Source organism: Gossypium arboreum, chromosome 11 (genome assembly GCF_025698485.1).
Source record: "Gossypium arboreum isolate Shixiya-1 chromosome 11, ASM2569848v2, whole genome shotgun sequence".
NCBI lineage: Eukaryota > Viridiplantae > Streptophyta > Magnoliopsida > Malvales > Malvaceae > Gossypium > Gossypium arboreum.
This window is the reverse complement of record NC_069080.1, coordinates 105,622,700-105,638,633: the sequence shown is the minus strand read 5'-3', so window position 1 is coordinate 105,638,633 and position 15,934 is coordinate 105,622,700. Positions and strand designations below refer to the sequence as shown.

Sequence of the window (15,934 nt, the reverse complement as noted above, 5' to 3'; positions counted from 1 at the left end):
ACCCTAATCTGAAAAAATCTTGTCACCCTATCTCTAGGCGCGCAATCAACTCCGCTTAATTATGACAAATTTACTCTTAAACAGGGACTTTTGCTCTTCTGAATAAGCGCATTAACTTGAATCAATATCCTGGAATATTAAAACAAGAATTAAGCACACATAATTAAGAACAAGTCAAATATTTATCATACAATTCAGATAATAATAACAAGATCCATCTTAGGTTTCATTCCCCTTAGGTATTTAGGGGGTGTAGTTCATAATTGTGAAGGAAAACATCTTAGAAGAATAATGAATACAAAACATAAAGAAAACCCAAAACTCCTGAAGGGAAATTGAAGGGAGATCTTCAGTCTTAAAGGTGAATCCGGCTTCTGAGATGAATCAATCAGCTTTCTTCGAGTAATTCCTTGCTTTCTACTCTTCATCCCTATTCTAAGTGCCTCCTCAAGTGTTAAAATAGGCTTTAGAATGCCTAAGAGCACTCAAGAATGGCCTTTTCTGAATAGAACTATACTTGGGCTCGACAGGGACACACCTGTGTGCCACACTCATGTGCGATTGCTTCAAGCCGTGGTCAAGGCTGTTAGATAGGCACGGGCGTGTGGTCTACCTATGTAAGTCGTGCTTCGATTCTGCCAAATTGACACGGCCGTGTAGTCGACCTGTGTGAAGAGGTCCAAGCTGTGTTAGAGCCTGTTAAACCTACACAGACGTGTGATCTACCCGAGTAAGGAACTCTAGGCCGTGCTGATTTCCCACTTTTTTGGCTCGTTTCTCGGTCCTTCTACGCTCCTATGCTCACCTAAGTATAAAACATGAAATTAAAGTATTAGGAGCATCGAATTCACAAAATCTAAGGAGAAATCATCATTAAACGTGTTAAGTATGAGATAAAAATATGAATAAATTACGGTTTATCAATTTGCCTGGCAACCTCACATTCGGCAACTATATATAGCCTCTATAGCTGAATTTCCTATGCCCAAATTCCCATTTCGGCTCCACTCTTCTTCACTCCTCATCTCCTCGTTTTTCTCCCTGGTAACTCTTTAATCCCCTCCTCAAATTTCTCCTCTTATCACTCCCTACAGAGTTCATATCCAACGCCACCTCTGTCCATCTCTTAAGCAAAAATAAATTCCTCTTTTGAGAAAGGAAGGATTCGAACCCCTTACATCCTTACCTTGTATGCGACACCACTTGCCACTCTATCACAAGGCTTCCTTGTGTCCAATTCTTCCTTCATTTATTCAAAAGCCCACCTACTTGCCATCAGGGTTCTTTTAATTATTAACCCATAATTTCCTTTACCCCTAGGTTCGAACTCATACCTTAACCAAGGCCTATTATCACATAACTAACACTTGACTAGGGATGTTAAGCACAATTTTTATCGAAACCAAAAAAAAGAAAGTTCGAGATTTCGGGATTTTTAGGGTGTTACAACTCTACCCCCTAAAAAAATTTCGTCCTCGAAATTTTCAACTACCCAATAGTCGCACCGCCTAGGTTACACCACTATGCTTCTGCTGCGTACTCTATTTCTAATTTCAAAATAGATAGATCGCACACTATGGATAAAGTACGTACCAGTATTCGCTTCTGGAGCATCTTCGTCTTATCGGTGATGAGCAGCATAAACCAAACTTGGCTGCCTTACCTCGGCATGGCCTGCATTCCTGCCTGGTGCTCCACGTCTACGTCTATTACTGTCACCACCCCTGGCCTGCTCATGGGCCCTTGGTGGCAGTTGACCACCCCTTGATGGCTGGACACCACCTCGGCCCACAACTGGCACCTAAGCTGGCATTCTAGGGCAATTCTTAATCCTATGCTCCATGGATCCACAAGCTAGACAAGTCCCAACACTCGCCTACATGACCTCTCCCACAATCAGCACAAGGTGGCACCCTTAGAATTACAGTAAGGGGCCCTGCTCTAACTGTCCCAATAACTCTAGCCCTAGCCCTAGGCCTCTGTCCAACACCAGGAGTCTCAGCCTCCCTTTTATTCTTATCGTTTTCTTTCTCCCGATTTAGGTGCTTAGTGCGCTTTACTCCCTCCACAACTCTAAGAAAAATCACTCCCTTTTTTGGAGATATCAATACCCTGAGGCTATCTCAAGTCCATCCTCAAACCTAATGCAACGGTCATAGTCCATTGCCACCATAACTCTTGCATACCTATTAAGGCGTAGAAATTCTGCCTCATACTCTGCCATAGATTTGTTTCCCTAGGTCAAATTAAGGAACTCCTTCCTTCTAGCATCCACATAACTCACACCTACATACTTCCCTTGGAATGCAGTTTTGAAGAACTCCCAAGTGACCTGCTCTGGTTGGGTGCCCTCTTTCACTGTCAGCCACTACTGGTAAGCTTCTTCCCTAAGCATTGACACTGCCCCTTTTAGCTTTTGTTCAGGTGAACAGTCCAGGTCCTCCATGATCCTTTCAATGGCCTCCAACCAGTATTTAGCCACGTTAGGAGCCACACCAGCCACGCCCTTAAAGATTTCAGCCCCATTTGAACGAAGTCACTCTGGAATAGACCCCCGATTTCCCGTGCCATTATTAGGCCCTACGACTCTTTCCAAAATCCTAAGCATTGCCTGCGACAATGTATCATTCCCCACGGCCCGATCATACGGTCTATTCTCAGCCACAGGTGAGGCCAGAGCCTCTTCTACTCCATCGTTAGGCACATAGCCTGATGCCGAAGATTCTGCCCTGATACTTTCGGGGCCTCGATCACGGCCTCTTGTACCTCTTCTAGCACTCATCGTTGACTCACATATTTTCTGGATTAAAAATTTTATGAAGTTTTAGTTAGTTTCAATAATTAAACCGATGATTTATGAAAGTATTTTAAACAGAAGGTTGTTTTCGTAAATCTTCTACAATTTTAAGATCCTACGGGCTTCAGTTCCAATCTAACATAATCATCTAAAGTAGCCCTTTAACTATCTACTGTATAACAATTTAAATAGGCTTAAGAACAAAAGAACTTACTTGGTTCGACGTCAGAGACTCGGTGTGCCGCTCAGCAAAATTTCCCTTTTTTCCCAAAATATTGTGATTCAATCAAAAAATTTAAAAAAAAACACAAAAAGAAACCAAATAATAAGGCCCACTTTATAGCTCGAGTTTCACAACCTGGCTCTGATACCACTAAATGGAACACCCCAAATCAGTCCCGAACGTTATGGCCAAATCTGGCATGTCACATTGAAGTGTTTTAGCGAAAACCTTGTTTTCATTGAACACCCTTCCTCAAAATGAGAAACCTTAATTCATTTATTTTTTTAAAAAAAACTCTTTTTAATTGCGAAAGCTTATATAAAACATTTGATTTAAGAAAGCTTATCATTTTAAAAAAAATTTAGTTGCGGAAACGTAGTAAATAAAAAAAACTATGGGTTACAAAATCCATATTCAACTTCTCATAATTACAACGCATAAAAATAATAATTCAAATAATAACAAAAAGGGGGAGGCCTTATTACAATTTAGACTAAATAAAAATTACTACTAACTTATATATTTTTAAATCAATCCAAGTTGTCTTTCTAGCTGGCCACCCAGAGTCCCTCCGGTCATCGAACCTCCTACTGAGCATCACCTGAGAAAAATAAAAAAAGGGGGTGAGTTTTTGAAAACTCAGCGTGTGCAACCCTTGGCGAGTAACAAGCATTCATCAATCACCATACAACATACATGCAATGCAATGAAGTGCAAAACACCCCAATATCCCAACTGATACACATCAACTCCGTCCCCCGATACACATCATGTGGGGATGTAAATATCAACCCACCCAACCGATACACATCACTGGTAGCCCGATTGCAGAACTACCTTCATTGCAGCAAGCTGCCAATCATATATTGGCTTAAAAGCCATTGGTGGATCCACGGTTGTCAAGCAACAATGCAACCCTCATATGCTTCCTCCGTTCCTTAATTCCCAACCCATATGCAACCTAAACAGAGTATCATATGTTTGCAGCAAATATACATGTAACATCCATAAATCTTACAATCAACACATAGGGTTGTTTTGGTCATTATTACCATTAGGGGCATTTTAGTAATTTTCCTTTATTACGGGTTTTTACTTACCTTGGCCCGTTAACAAATCCCGTGAGCTAAGTGATCGTGCGTGATAATGCAACAGGTTTTAAAAATTTATAAATGAATCGTTCTTGAGACTAACTATTATCACGATTAAGGCAAGTGTACCTATCGAACAGTAGTATAGTTTAGCAAGACCGAATTATCGAACCCAAAGGAACCACGAGTACTAGTATTTACTTCCTTTTTATTATCTAGCCTAAAAATTAATAGGTTTGATTATCTAAATTAATTACTAAACTAAGAAATCACAGAAAGACAATTCTAGAAAATACGTTTAGAATATTCGATTGATTAAAACAATACCCAAGGAAAAATCCACCTAGACTTCACTTGTTATTCGACTCTGAATCGGATGATTTATTCATTTGACTTGATCCGTAGAAATCCCTAAGCTATATTATTATCTCTCTCGAGACTAACAACGTCTAACCTTAGGTTGAATAATTGAAATATCTTTCTAATTAACACCCTAGAGTTGCATTAACTCAATCTATGGATTCCTTATTAGGTTTCACCCTAATCCAGCAAAATCTTGTCACCCTATCTCTAGGCGCGCAATCAACTCCGCTTAATTATGACAAATTTACTCTTAAACAGGGACTTTTTCTCCTCTGAATAAGCGCATTAACTTGAATCAATATCCTAGAATATTAAAACAAGAATTAAGCACACATAATTAAGAATAATTCAAATATTTATCATACAATTCAGATAATAATAACAAGATCCGTCTTAGGTTTCATTCTCCTTAGGTATTTAGGGGATTTAGTTCATATTTATGAAGGAAAACATCTCAAAAGAATAAACATAACAAAACATAAAGAAAACCCAAAACTCTTGAAGGAACTTGGAGGGAGATCTTCAGTCTTAATGGTGAATCCGGCTTCTGAGATGGATCAATTGGCTTTCATTGAGTAATTCCTTGCTTCCTACTCTGTATGTCCTCTTTCCTCTTCCTCTAGGGTGTTTAAATAGGCTTTAGAATGCCTAAAAGCCCTCAAAAGTGGCCTTTTCCGAATAAGACTCAACTTCGGCTCGACAGGGACACACCCATGTGCGATTACTTCAAGTCGTGGTCGAGGTTGTTAAATAGGAACGGCCGTGTGGTCTACCCGTGTAGATCGTGCTTCGATCCTGCCAAATTAACACGGTTGTGTAGTCTACCCATGTGAAGAGGTCCAAGCCGTGTTAGAGCCTGTTCAACCTACACGGGCGTGTGGTATACCCGTGTAGAGAACTCTAGGCCGTGTTGATTTCCCACGTTGGCTCGTTTTTTTCGTTTTTGGCCCATTTCTCGATCTTTTTTACTCTCTTATGCTCACCTAAGTGTAAAACATGAAATTAAAGGATTAGGAGCATTGAATTCACCAAATCTAAGGAGAAATCATCCATAAAATGTGCTAAGCATGGGATAAAAATATGTATAAATTACGGTTTATCAAATACCCCCACACTTAAGCATTTTTTTGTCCTCAAGCAATTTCCTTTAAACTCTTCTCAACTTATAATTCCTATTAATAATATCTCAAAATAATCCATATGTAACACCCCTTACCCGTACCCGAGGCCAGGATAAGGTACGAGGCATTACCGGACAAACATACAAACATTAAACTAAAATACGGGCCATAAAATTTCATTCATATTTCAAAATGCTCATTCACTTATACATAGTCCCTTATTTGAGTCTACGAAGCCCAAAACATACTTTAGAAAGTTTTCGGGACTAAACCGAAAACTTATGAAAATCTTGAAAATTTCATGCTTTAAGGCTCCACACGCTCGTGTCCCTAAGTCGTGTTCCATACATGGCTGAGACACATGGTCGTGTCTCTGCCTGTGTGGAATATACCTAGGCTATTTTCCAAGCTTTGGTCAACCTTGATCGCTTACGCACTTATACAAAATCAAAAGCATATAACATGGTATTCATTTAATGATTAAACATTCTCAATTAAACCACAAACATAGCATTTGTATGTCATCATACATGTGTCTCTCATACTCATTTTACCTTTTTATTATAGTACCACTTATACATTTATACCAAGATTATCATCTTACCAAATATCTTCAGCTTAATCATCAAGCATTCATATTTAAATCTAGATCATATCTTTATAAAATATCACAATTCAGATGCGTAGAATAACATGTTTGCCTGAAACATTTCAATTCAACTCCGTACCCAACTAGCATTACATTGAGACTAGATCATATATACATGTCATGATACATAACATTCTCTTTCTATTTTTTTATAAACACATATCATTTATTTCATTATATCAATATTTCATATACCATAGTTTCCATGTATTCCACATATATTTATTTTCCTCCTCCTCCTCTCCATTCCACATCCTTAATGTATATAGCATTATTGTAAGTACGATTTCACAATTTACTAATAAATGCTCACATCAAACTGTCCACATGAGTTATAGTCACTTAATTATTTATAATTGGAGCTACAGAGCTCCAAATTAAGATCCGTAAATTTCCCTTGAAACTAGGCTCACATATATTTCCACCATAAAATTTTCATAATTTTTGGTTTAGCCAATTAGTACAGTTTATTCATTAAAATTTCCCCTGTTTCATTTTCTGACAGTTCTGACCTCTCTTCACTAAAAATTAATTATCTCACAGTACAGAACTTGGATAATGTTCTTGTTGATTTATCTTGAAAATAGACTCATTAAGGATTTTAAAAATATAAGTTTGAGCCTCTAATTATTTTTCTCCAAATTTTTGTGATTTTCCAAATTCAGAATAGGGGATCACGTAATCATTCTGAACCAGTCTCACAAAAACATAAATATCTTAAAATATAGAACTCATTTGCTTGCTCTATTTCTTTTATATGAAAATAGACTCATTAATATTTAATTTTATATCTTATTAAGTCTTTGATTCAGTTTATAATATTTTTGGTGATTTTTCAAAATCACGTCACTGCTACTGTCCAAAACAGTTTTATTGCTAATTCACTCTTTCACACTTTCTTTGTATTAACCTCATTTTAACATACATATCACAAATCATTTTCACCACATTTCATACATCACAAGTATAGGCCCATGATCACAAGGTCACCATAAAATCATCCTCATGTATAACTTACTTGTTTATAACCTTACCATATCCTAGTCACTTAATGAACACATCATTCACATAACCAAGTTCCTGCACTTATTCATCACAAAACTCACAAAGCGATACATAGAGAGTCTCCAGTTGAACACTTCAGATCAATCCTCGATACTTGGTGGTTTCAGCACATAGCTCCACCCATCATATAGTTCAGCTCTCTTGTACACATGGTGAACACTTAGTACCACCCATGTGACCTAGCTAATTTATCTCGTAGCTTTCTTGTCTACATGGTGTCCTTCACTTGGAACCACGCATGCGACCTAGCTACATATATCTCGTAGCTCTCTTGTTTACATGGTGTACATATAGTATCACCCATGCGACCTAGCTACATCATAATGTCTTGTAGCTCTCTTGTACATATGATGTGCACTCAGCACCATACATGTGACCTAGCTACATACTATCTCAGATCATCCAATCTTTCAAGGTTCAACCAGATTTCTCTCTTTTCCAACAATTTCACCAATCAAGTAATTATCCACAAACATATTTCCAATATTATTATAAAATATCATAATACAAGTAATAGTGATGTATTACTTACATATAAAATTACATCTCATTTAATATCAAGGCAATAACATTAAATTACATATTGCCTTATTAAAAATCATATGAACTTACAATTTCCCATAATATCCATAATCATAGAAATCACATTTATGTATGATAATTCAATGCACTTCATGTACCATAGACATATTTTTAAATCAATTCATAAACTTGGCACCATAATCATTTAATTTAACATAATTCAATTAATTCACTAAATTTAACTTTCAAATAAAAATTATAGCATTATTGTCAGATTATTATCATACCAACGTACATACTTTCAACACCTCAAAAATCATAGTAAATATATCAATTTTACATTGAAACATTCATAAATTAATGCTTATTATACATATGAACTTACCTCGATACTAAAACGGCCAACTTTCCCAATTTTTGATTTTTCTCCCATTCTAGGTTCAAATCTCATTTTCCGGGATCTAAAACATCATATTTTACTTATTTAATTAATGTAATATTTAAAACAGTCCTTAACTCAAACTTTGAAAAAATTACAATTCTACCCCTAAACTTTTGCATATTTACACTTTTGCCCCTAGGCTCGAGAATTAAACTTCATCCCTTATTCTTATGTTTTATGACATTATGATCACTTTTCCCTTCTATGGAAACATCAAATTGTCACTCTAACATATACTTATGACTATTAGGCATTTTTACCGATTAAGCCCTTTTACTCGTTTTCACTCAAAACCGAGTAGCCCAAGTTGTCTAACATAATTTAAAACCTCATATTCTATCATAAAACATCCAAACAAACACATTTCACCTATGAGTATTTTTCCAAATATGAACCCTAGCTTAAATTATTGCTAGAATAAGCTTAATCAAATTATCGGCATTCCAAAAACGTAAAGAACTTGAAAAATGGGGTTAGAACGGACTTACTATTGAGCTTAGAAAGCTTGAAAACCCTAGCCATGGCTTTCCCCATGCTAATTTCGGCCTCCATGAAAAAGATGAGTCAATTTTGGCTTTATTTTCCCTTTTTATTTCTTTTAGTTACCAAATGACCAAAATGCCATTCCTTACTAAACTTTCGAAAATTCCATCCATGTCCAATTTTTTTCCATAACTTAGAAATTGGTGAAATTTCTATTTAAGACCTCCAAATTAATATTTCAAAGCAATTTCATACTAGAAACTTCTAGAATGCAAGTTTTGTAACTTATTCAATTTAGTCCTTAACTTCAAATTAAGCACTTTATGGATAGAATTTCTTCACGAAATTTTCACACAATCATGAAATCATATCATAGACCTCAAAATAATCATAAAATAATTATTTCTATCTCGTATTTTGTGGTCCCAAAACCTCTATTCCAACTAGACCCAATTTTGGGCTATTACACCATAAGTAATCATACATTGAGAATTCGACTAAAAGAATATCAAAGATTCAAACATTTCAAGTTGGGTGTTTTATCATGAAAACATAGGTGTCTCCCCTCATCTAAGTCATTACCTTTGACTCAAAATATCACAGAGTTTCACATCCTCACTAAAGATTCACTCAAAGCACTCGAGGTGATTAAGGACAACAAGTTAAGCATTCAATAGTCAATATGAAAAATTATTACCATAGGCTTGCGAGAAAATAAAATCTCCACCACTATATATTGAGATGAAACATCAATCAAAAGGTCTTTAGAGGGTTGTAACGTGGCTTTGGTTAGGGGGTGTGGCCACAAGCTGAAAGAAAAAGTCAAAATCGAGATTGAATTAAAAATTACCTAACTAGAAAAAATAATTAAACATCAATTGAGTACAAGTTATCTTCTTCTCAGAATATGGAATTTAAACATTTAGGCTTAATAATACCGAATTACTACTAATATGTAAATACTTATGTTTTTTTTAAGAACAAGTCAAATACAATATAGAATAAAACATAGCTAAACAACTATTTCAACTGAAATCTCGACAAAAATTGGGATCAAATTAATTTAGGGGATTTCAAAAATAATGAGTTATGGTCTAATATTAGGGGTAAATCAATGAATGGTTTGTTAGGCTCAAGGGGGTTCACTAAGGGTTAATTGTGAAGGTAGGCTTTTATGGAGTAAGTGGGTTAAATCTAAGTGCCTTTATCATCTTGACATATCAAATCAAATGGCGTGGTCTTGACATGCATAATCAAGCAAGTTCTAGAATAATAATTCAATATTGACGCACTCAAAGCAACAATAAAAGTGAGCGTGAAAGAAATAGTAGATGCTTTAAAGGCTCAAAGTCTCACAAAAATTATGGCTTTTTAATGTTTAAACCTGTGAACTTCAATTCAAGATAATACCTAAACTTGGGGAAAGAACCTAAAACATTTAATTCTCAAAAATCAACTTATCATGCTTGATTCTCTAATATCTTAAAGTTTAAACAATCAATGCATGAATGCCTATGTTTTAATTCAAGACATATCAATAAAAATCATAAATTAATCAAAATTCATTTTAATAATGATATGAGGAGATCACATGAGAATAAGACAAAATTCAGGTATTTCTCTAATAATGAAATAAATAACCCCCCCACACTTAGGATGTACATTGTCCTTAATGTACAAAGATAGATAAACTGAAGAATATAAGATCATAAGATAGGGAGATAAGTGAAACTTCTTGAGTTATGAATGGATGAAATTCCTAGATTAGTGAAAGCGAGTATTGGAAATAAAGCTGGAGGGAAAACATGATTCTGAAGGATAACAGGAGAATTAAGGAAATAATCTGATAATAAAATAATCCGTGCTTAAAAACAAATGAGTCTAAAAATATAAAAAAATGAAGGTAAGATAAAATAAGAGGAGTATTCCAATTTTAAAAGTGGCATGGGCGTATCATACGCCCGTGTGGTACGTGGCCGGCCCGTGTGGTACGTGGCCGGCCTGTGTTTGTCGCGAATTGAGAGATCATCACACGGCCTGAGGACACGCTCGTGTGTCTAGGCCGTGTGGCTGCATGATCGTGTCGCACATCCGTGTTCAATGTGGTTCATTTCTCCCATGCCCGTGTTAGTTTGATAGTGTCAACCACGGGTGTCGGGCACGGGCATGTTGCACACCCGTGTTGTTTTGGTAATTTTTCCCACGGCCCTATCAAAAGACCGTGGCGACTTATCGCATCCCGTGTTGGGAGAAAAAAATTTTCCCTGTTTTCACACGGCCGTATTGCACGCTCGTGTCATTTCCTGTGTTTTGCGTACGGCTTAAGGCACGCCCGTGTTCCGTGCCGTGTGGTCTTTAGAAAGCCTACGTTCCATGATTTGGTTAGTATGTTAGATGTTAAAAATTAAAATTTAAAGAAATTAATACTGTTAGTGCTCGGGTTACCTCCCGAGAAGCGCTTATTTAAAGTCTAAGCTCGACTTACCTTTCTAGTGTGTGGTCATGATGGTGCAAGGAGTTTACACTCCTCATTTCTGCTGTTAAGCTTATCAACGTAAGGTTTAAGATAAGTATTATTTACCTTGAACGTGCTGAACTTGGGATGAATTACCTCGACTATACAGTATGGAAAAATGCTAAGTATGGTAAGAGGAATTTCTTCATTCGATTCAAAAGTGGTAATACGAGGGTCTGCTGCTTCTAATAGCACTTTGTCTCCAACCTTAATTTGATTTCGGGAGGAATTGAGCTCATCATGGCGTGGTTTTGGTTCATCGTGCGTTCTTGGTTTATATGTCCGCCATTCATCTAGCTCCTCAATTTGTAATCTTTGTTCTTCATGGATAGGTTCTTTGTTGTTGCTTAACTCATGTGTGTTCTTCGAACCTATTTCCTGCAAAGGAGGTTGCACTATATGGTCAGTTTTAGAAGAATGATTTATACAACCACCTTCAATTTTTGATGTGTTACTCGAATTACGAGCTTCAAGGGTGATTGTTTCATCTCCCACACAAAGTGTGAGTTCACCTGTGCCAACGTCAATAATTGTTCTAGCAGTTACTAAAAAGGGCCTTCCTAAAATTAAGGGAACGTTGCTATCCTCCTCTATGTCTAGAACAATGTAATCAACTGGGAATATAAATTTGTCGATTTTAACGAGTACATATTCAATAATACCCCTAGGAAATCTGATAGTTTTATCTGCTAATTGAATGCTCATCCTAGTTTGTTTAGGTTTCCCTAGACCTAGTTGCTTAAACATTTTGTGAGGCATGAAATTTATACTAGTCCCTAAATCAGCCAATGCATTATTAACATCTAAGCTACCAATTAAACAAGGGATTTTAAAACTCCCTGGATCTTTCAATTTGTTGGCCAGCTTATTCTGTAGAATGGCTGAGCAAACTGCGTTCAGCTCCACATGCGACGTTTCATCTAACTTCCGTTTTTTTGCTAGAAGCTCCTTTAAACATTTGACTGCATTTGGCATCTGTGAAAGGGCTTCAATAAATTGTAAGTTAATATGTAGTTTCTTTAAAAGTTTAAGGAATTTACCAAATTATTCGTCTGAGTGGTCTTTCCTTGTCGCATTGGGGTATGGCACACGAGGTTTATATTCTGTACTTACCAGTTTCTGCTCATTGAGGCCTACCTCATCCTTACCTTTGCTTACCATAGTTTCTTGCCTTAGTTCTGGTTCAGATGCAACTTACCCTTCCTCATCTTGAATGGTCATTGCATTGAGTTGCTCCCTTGGGTTAGATTCAATGTTGCTTGGCAGGCTACCTTATGGTCATTCAGAAATCAACTTGGCGAGCTTTCCAATCTGAGTTTCAAGTCCTTGGATCGATGCTTGTTGATTTTTGAGTGTCGTCTCAGTATTTTGAAAGCGAGTTTCTGACACCGAGATGAATTTTGTTAGCATCTCCTCAAGGTTCGACTTTTTCTCCTGCTGGCATGGTGGTTGCTAAAAGCCTGGAGGGGGTGCTGGTTTCTGATTCCCTTGGACTCCCCATGAGAAGTTTGGGTGGTTCCTCCAACCTCCATTGTAAGTATTGCTATAAGGATCATTTTGAGGTCGAGGATTATTACCCATATAATTTAACTGTTCATTCCCCATGTTATGGACATAAGGTGGGTATTCTAAATTACTCGATCCACCTCCACTTGCTTCATATTGCATTACTGGGTGCACCTATGAAGAACCAAGTAAACCGTCAATTTTTCTATTTAATAGTTTTACCTGATTGGAGAGCATGGTAACTGAATCGACGTTAAAAACACCAGCTGCTTTTGTTCACTTTGTCCTCATGACTTGCCACTGATAATTATTCAGTGACATCTCTTCTATAAATTCATAAGCATCTTCAGGTGGCTTATTATTGATAGTCCCACCAGCAGCTGCGTCAATCATTTGTCTAATCGAAGGATTCAAGCCATTATGGAACGTTTGAACCTGTAGCCAGAATGGCAACCCATGGTGAGGGCATCTTCTCAAAAGGTCCTTGTATCTTTCCCATGCATCGTAGAGTGTTTCTAAATCCGTCTGCACAAAAGAAGAGATATCATTACGTAATTTGGCTGTTTTAACCAGTGGGAAATATTTTAATAAAAACTTTTCGATCATCTATTCCCAAGTAGTGATTGACCCTCGTGGTAACAAGTTCAACCACTGTTTAGCTTTGTTTCTCAATGAAAAAGAGAATAACCGAAGGCGAATGGCATCATCAGAAATGCCATTAATTTTAAATGTATCGCATAGTTCCATAAAATTCACCAAGTGAGCGTTTGGATCCTCATCCTGCAAACCATCAAACTGAACAAATTGTTGTATTATTTGAATTGTGTTAGGTTTTAGTTCAAAGTTATTTGCAGCAATAGCAGGCCTAACTATACTCGACTCAATTCCTATTAAATTTGGCTTAGCATAATCATGCATAGTGTGTGGAGCATGATTCTGATTTACTAGATTAGCGGCAATCGCAAGAGGTATCGGATTTTCCTGATTGTCGGCCATCTCCTCAGTTGTGGTGTGAGTATCATCCTCTTTCTCTTCCTCTGTATACCTTAAGCTTTTCCTTATTTCTCTTTGATTTCTGCGAACTGTGCGATCAATCTCACCGCCAAAAAGTAATGGTCTTGACGAGTTCCTTCTAGTTATAAACTTGCAAAACCTGTCAGAAGAAAATAAAATAAAAAATCAGAAAAGAAAATAAAAACTTAAATTTCAAATAAAGTAAATGGCTAAAGTAATTAAAATTGAGCTTTCCTAATATCTTAGTTCCCCAGCAATTGAGCCAAAAACTTGACCGTGCGTGATAATGCAATAGGTTTTGAAAATTTATAAATGAATCACTCTTGAGACTAACTATTATCAAGATTAAGGCAAGTGTACCTATAGAACAGTAGTATAGTTTAGCAAGACCGGATTATCGAACCCAAAGGAACCACGAGTACTAGTATTTACTTCCTTTTTATTATCTAGCCTAAAAATTAAGAGGTTTGGTTATCTAAATTAATTACTAAACTAAGAAGTCACAGAAAGAAAATTTTCAAAAATACGTTTAGAACATCCGATTGATTAAGACAATACCAAAGGAAAAATCCACCTAGACTTCACTTGTTATTCGACTCTGAATCGGACGATTTATTCATTTGACTTGATCCGTAGAAATCCCTAAGCTATATTATTATCTCTCTCGAGACTAACAACGTCTAACCCTAGGTTGAATAATTGAAATCTCTTAAACAGGGACTTTTGCTCCTCTGAATAAGCGCATTAACTTATATCAATATCCTGGAATATTAAAATAAGAATTAAGCACACATAATTAAGAACAAGTCAAATATTTATCATACAAGTCAGATAATAATAACAAGATCTGTCTTAGGTTTCATTCCTCTTAGGTATTTAGGAGATTTAGTTCATATTTATGAAGGAAAACATCTCAAAAGAATAAACATAACAAAACATAAAGAAAACCCAAAACTCCTAAAGGAACTTGGAGGGAGATCTTCAGTCTTGATGGTGAATCCGGCTTCTGAGATGGATCAATTGGCTTTCCTTGAGTAATTCCTTGCTTCATACTCTGTGTGTCCTCTTTCCTCCTCCTCTAGGGTGTTTAAAATAGGCTTTAGAATGCCTAAAACCCCTCAAAAGTGGCCTTTTTCGAATAGGACTCAACTTGGGCTCAACAGGGACACGCCCGTATGACACGCTCGCGTGCGATTACTTTAAGCCGTGGTCGAGGCTGTTAAATAGGTAGGGGCATGTGGTCTACCCGTGTAGATCGTGCTTCGATCCTACCAAATTGACACTGTCGTGTGGTCTACCTTTGTGAAGACTCCAAGCCGTGTTAGAGCCTGTTGAACCTGCACGGGCGTGTGGTCTACTAGTGTAGGGAACTCTAGGCCGTGTTGATTTCCCATGTTGGCCTGTTTTCTCCATTTTTGTCTCGTTTCTCGGTCCTTTTACTCTCCTATGCTCACCTAAGTGTAAAACATGAAATTAAAGGATTAGGAGCATCAATTTCACCAAATTTAAAGAGAAATCATCCATAAAATGTGCTAAGCATGGGATAAAAATATGTCTAAATTACGGTTTATCACTAAGTTGAACAAATACTATGCACCACGTAGGATTCCAGAGAAGAGGAGGTGAGTTATTAAGACCGCTTAAGTACCAAGCTCTCCCTAGATCCAATCTTAGACATGCATATACCCGTAGCCACACCTTAACCCTATGACACAGTCTCAATAAATTAATTAATTTTTATGCAGTCATCATATACTAGGCCCAAACCCTTTACAAAACCTAGACAAGTCCACATACATGCATATGGCCCACCAGGCCTAATCTCTTTCATATGGCCTGTAACACCCCTCACCCGTACCTGACGCTGGGATAGGGTTTGATGTATTACCAGGACTTTACATTTAGAACCGTACCAAATTGGGTCACCAAGTTTTACTCAAACTTTATGCTTTTCATCCATGAACAACTCGTCGCCTATATAGACCTTCAAGGCCTATAACATACCTAGAGGCAGTGGGGGACAAATTCGGGCACGTTCGCTAAACCTTGGGCTCCTTAGAAAATTTTCCTTCTCATAAAGTGTTACACGCCCGTGTAGGTGGGCCGTGTGGACTCACACGCCAGTGTAGCTTGGGGCACGCCC

The 15,934-nt window shown here is 37.1% G+C and overlaps 1 non-coding gene across 1 annotated transcript; it reads left to right on the top strand.

Moving 5' to 3' along the window:
• Positions 1-13,228: 13,228 nt before the first annotated feature.
• Positions 13,229-13,335, top strand: LOC128284880 (small nucleolar RNA R71). The gene has a single exon (XR_008275300.1). It is a non-coding gene; the product is annotated as a small nucleolar RNA R71 (small nucleolar RNA).
• Positions 13,336-15,934: the final 2,599 nt, after the last annotated feature.